Source organism: Pinus tabuliformis, chromosome 8 (genome assembly GCF_031772625.1).
Source record: "Pinus tabuliformis cultivar Carrire ecotype Pingquan chromosome 8, CPIR1, whole genome shotgun sequence".
NCBI lineage: Eukaryota > Viridiplantae > Streptophyta > Pinopsida > Pinales > Pinaceae > Pinus > Pinus tabuliformis.
In genome coordinates, this window is record NC_142294.1 from 685,607,673 (window position 1) to 685,613,152 (window position 5,480).

Below are 5,480 nucleotides of genomic sequence, written 5' to 3' on the forward strand. Positions count from 1 at the left end.
GGGCTTCTAAGCTTACTTGTCATTGAAGCCGACCTTGACAATTTGTACGAGTGAAAATAAATTAAAAATCCAACTTTTGCTTGTCCAAAATAGGTGATCTTTAGGTTGATTTTGGACCTCTCGAAGAGAGGAATTTAATGCAACAATTATCTTCATCAAATGAGTTGTCCAAAGTGGAATTAACCCTAGTTTCATAATTTAACACTCCCTCTCAACTAGGGAGAATTCCACCTTTCAATAGTTTTCCATCGATCATCATATCCTCTTGGCACCATGTACCATCTTTGCTTGTCTCTGCTCATCTCTTGCTGAACATTCTCAAATCTAAAGAAGAAGAAATGGTGTAGGGAAGCTCCAGCTACCACCCTGCCTCTATCACCATCAAGGAGACTCTACTACCACCCAAATCCAAAGACAATGGACGAGACCCACCTACCCCAGGCATAGGGATCACACTTTATCCCAAAGTCCCTGACAATATGTGAGATCAACATAAGGGTCACACTCTACCCTATTGTCCCTGATCGTCCATCTTAACCCTAAAGAGTCAGATGGTAGAACACATGCATCCACCAACTTGGGTGAGATCCACCTACTGTAAGGGGTAGGGATCACACTCTATCCCAATTCCCTCAACCCATTGGCTAGATGGGAGAGGTTATCCCACAGAGTGGGCAGGACGCTAACTGGGACATACTCTGACTAGGGGAGATCTCAGGTCTCAACATCCTATCGGTTAGAGGTGTCTCATCCCTAGGAGCCCTATAGCTCCATTACACACCCTAGGATCTCAAACAAGGGGTAATATCATTGTTCAGTGTTCTTGATCAGCCTGGACCCTTATTTGAAAGGGTCATCTCAACTAATCCAAGTTGATCTCTAAAGACCAAGAACTTTCCTTTCGGAAAAGGCTTGGTAAGGATGTTGGTTATCTGCTTATCTGTGATATGTGATGGAATCTCACAACTCCTCTCTGCCCCATGTCATGGATGTAATGATATCTAATCTCAATATGTTTGTATTTGTGATGAAACACAAGATTCTCAGACAAACGAATCCCACTTTTTTTTATCTCAATAGATGATTATCTTGTCTAGAACCTACTCAAATATATCTCCAAAGAGCTTCCTTAACCAAACTGCTTCACAAATCGCAAGGCTAGCTGCAATATACTCGGCCTCATCAGTGCTAAGAGCTACGGATTTATGCTTCTTTCTCATCCATGATATCATGGCAGATCCCAGCCTAAAACAACATATGAAAGTACTCTTCATGTCGACAACATTACCAGCCCAATCTGCATCTGTATATCCATGTAGTCTAACATCTACAACAACATATTTTAGTCCAAGGTTAATAGTCCCATGTAGATATCTCAGAACATGCTTGGCAGCAACCCAATGTACATGGTGAGGCTCAGTCATAAATTGGTTCAAAGTGTTAACTATGAAGCATATGTCAGGGCACGTATTCATGAGAAACATCACAACACTAACCAATTGTCTATACTCAGAAGGGTTAGCTAGGTCCGTTCCAGTGGATTCTCCACACAACTTGAAATTCATCTCCATAGGTGTAGGCAAGGACTTGCACTCAGTCATGCCATATCTCTCTAGGAGATTAACAACATATTTTCCTTTTGAAAGGAAAATCTCACCCGACTTTTTCCATACTTCTAATCCCAAGAAATAGTGCATTGAAACAAGGTATTTCATCTCAAATTCAGAAGCTAACTTCCTCTTACATTCTAGAATGAGAGGATTTGAACCTGTCATGAATAAGTCATCAACCTATAATACCAAAATGAGAGGCATACCTTGGACCATTTTGAAGTACAAGTTTGGATCATCATTGCTCCTTGTGAATCCCAGCTTTATCAAGTAATTGTCGATATGAGCATACCAAGCATCGGGGGCTTGCTTCAATCCATAGAGAGATCTCTTCAATTGGCATACATGGGTCTTCCTGTCATGAACTTTGAATCCTAGAGGTTTTTCAGTGTACACTTCTTCTTGTAGCAAACCTTGTAAGAAGGTGGTCTTCACATCCATTTGGTGGAGAGTCCATCCCTGACTTTCCACAAGGGCGACTATCAAATGGATGGTGGTGTATCGGGCCATAGGAGAAAATATATTGTTGTAATCTTCTCCCTCTTTTTGAGTGGAACCATGGGCTACAAACCATGCCTTGTATTTTCGATGCTTCCATCAGCCCCATGCTTGATCTTATAAAGAAATTTGGTGGTTACCACAGATCTTCCCTTTAGTCTCAGCATAATATCCCATACATCATTTTTCATAATAGACTCATATTCTTCAGCCATTGAATCCTTCCATGCTTGTTCCTTTACGACTTCTTCAAAGGTGCTAGGATCGACTTGAATCATCTTGCTCATGGCTACAACATAGGCTTGGTACTTGCATGGCTTCTTGTTTTCCTTGAAAGTTCCCTGCACAGCAGCATGTTTCTCAACATCTTGTAATGTGTCGTTGAGCCAAAATGGCCTTTTCCTTGAAACGAGGTCGCATGGAGGAGGATACTAAGGGTCCATAGGCTCCATGGGATCATCAATGATCTCCTTCTCGGATTCAGGCACAGAAGGACCTTCTAGGGTATCCATCTCATCACTATTGTCTTCAGGAGGAGTAGGTGGAGGGAGGTCCCTTCCCTTTCTAAGGGAAACATCTTCATCAAATGTCACATCCCTACTAACTTCAACCTTCCTTTGACGAGAAATATATATTATAAATCTTTAGAATCTTCACTATATCCAACAAACATACCTTTCCTTCATGTAGCTTCTAGTTTGTTTTTGTCCTTTGGCACATGGAAGTACATGGGGCAGCCAAAAATTCGGAGATGACCAATATTGGGCTTGACACCTATGAATACTTCTTATAGAGTTTTGTTTTCCAAAGCTTGATGAGGCAACATGTTTTGAACATATACCATTGTGTTTGTTTCTTCATCCCAGAGGAACTTTGGTAGCTTTTGGTCATGGAGCATAGATCGGGCAACTTCCACAATGGACTTGTTCTTTCTCTCAGCCACTCCATTTTGTTCGGGAGTGTAAGGCACAATGGTATCCTTCTTGATCCCTTCCTTCATGCAAAATTCCATGAATTCATTTGATATGTATTCCCTGTCGTTGTCATACCTAAAGATCTTTATTTTCTTCCATATATGATTTTCCACCAAAGCCTTGAATTCCTTGAATATTTTGAATGCCTCATCCTTGTGGTTCAAATAGTAGATCCATGTCTTCCTTGAGAAATCGTCAATTGAGGTGATGTAGTAAACATGACCCCCAAGAGAATGCACAAGCATTGGACCACATATATCATAATGGATGAGATGAAGGATTTCTTCTGTCTTGTTTTCGCTGGAGGGGAATGCCCCCCTTGTTTTCTTTCCACTTGCACACCCAGGGCATACTCCAATGGGGATCCCAAAGACTAGCTTCTTCAACTTAGCAAGTGAATCATAGTGTATATGGGCTAGCCTTCGGTGCCACAACTTGCTTTGAAGATTTGTATTATGGTGTTAGGTCCCTATAATACTAGTGATGCCCCCATTAATATTGTAGTTGTATCCCTTATTAATATTGTTGTGCCCCTATTGTCCCCATATTGTTATTACTATGCCCCATAGAATCCCATTATTGTTATTTTTGTGCCCTTATATTATTATTGTTAGGTCGGCTTGGTTATATTGTGACCCCTTAGACTCCAATATATAGAAAGGAGGTTTTGTCATTTGAATCATCCAAGAATTGTTCATTTATGTAATGTAAAGGAGGTTGCCCCCTCAAAGAGTCTGAACTCTAAGGCGTTGATCTATCTTTTCTATCTTTTTGTGAGCTGGTTTCATAACATTTGGTGTCAGAGCTTTGGATTCTAGGGTTTCGCTGCTCCAAATAGGTCATTGTGGGATTTTCGCTAGAACTTTTTTTTGCGACGTTTCAGAAGCGAAAAAAAAAAAAAAAAAACCCATTTGAGATGAAATCACACTAAGCCTCAAGTCCAAATTTTAGAGCTTTTCGCGCTATATTTGCAGAGAATATGATCTGAGGAAGTTGGTCTTTTTGTAGACTCCTGAATTACATTCCAAACAGGTGACCTGGGGAAAATCGTCATAGCTTTCTCTCAAAGCATTGGATTGAAATTTTGTAAGAAGGTATAGAAAGAAGACAGACATTAGTTTCTTTTATATATTTTTCAGAGCCAAAGGTCGAAACAGTGACACGTGGCACTTCATACAAGTTCGCTCTGCTGGAAAGGTCTATAATCAAGTCATCTTCGGAGATTGTGCATAACTCTTCCTTGGAGAATCCAATTTGGATCAAACTGGTGGCATTAGAAAGAGGACACAGAGGGCTACTATAGTTCACAATTTCAGAACTGGATGATCCGAAATTACAGAGATACATCAGATTCAATATCAAGCTCCTACAAAGTGAAAAAAGGTGTGTAGTTTTTTTAAAATTTTTGCATAAGCTTGGTTTGAAAATTTAGTTTGAAGAAATTCAAAGGGCATAGTAAAGCATTATTATCGATAATTAATGCCCTGAGGAAAGAAAATGAAAACACCTAGTAAGCAACCTGAAAGCTCTAGCATGACTCATGAAGAAGAGGAAGAAATGCAACATGACATATCAAAATTACGAGACCAAGTGCAACAAGTGTCACTTGCACAAAAAGTAACAGAATCTAAGATGGATGGTTTAAAGAAAGATGTAGAAGCTAAAATGGATGGTTTAAAGAAAGTTGTAGAAGCTAAGATGGATTGTTTAAAGAAAGGTGGAGAAGCTAAGATGGATGGCATGGAAGCTAAGATGAATGGCATGGACGCTAAAATAGATGGCATGGATGATAAGATGGAAGAATTGAAGATAAATATGAATAAGTTGCTACAAGAAATGGTCACTAATGGTGAAAGGGTAGTAAAGGAAACTCATGATGAAAAGAAAAGAAATGTTAATCATGATTCTGTAGACTCTAATGTTGGATCGAAGACCCACCATATTCCAAAAATCAATATGAGGAAGTTTGATGGCAAGGATCCCGCAACATGGATATTACAGATGGAGCAATTTTTCGATCTCAATAATGTGAAAAACACACAAAAGGTACGTATTGCAACTTTATATTTGGAACCAAATCAGTTTGTATGGTATCAATGGCTTTGCTCTCGCAAAAAAAAATTATCACTTGGGCAATTTTTACGGAAGAATTGACAGCACATTATGAGGATACAAAAAGCAACACTTTTTTTAGCCAATTGATAAGTCTCAAACAAAAAGGTTCAATAATGAAGCACACTGAGGAGTTCCAAAAATTGAACATAAGGGTAAAAAATATTCCAGAGGAGCATAGGATTGATGTGTTCATAGGGACTTTAAACAATAATATCCAACATGATGTTCACCTTTGGGAACCTGATTCATTAGAGAAAGCATTCAGGTTAGCAAGGAAAATGGA

At 39.4% G+C, this 5,480-nt stretch overlaps 1 pseudogene; it reads right to left on the reverse strand.

Annotated features, from left to right (window-relative positions):
- Window positions 1-1,100: 1,100 nt before the first annotated feature.
- On the reverse strand, window positions 1,101-1,601 carry LOC149237437 (secreted RxLR effector protein 161 pseudogene; annotated as a pseudogene).
- Window positions 1,602-5,480: the final 3,879 nt, after the last annotated feature.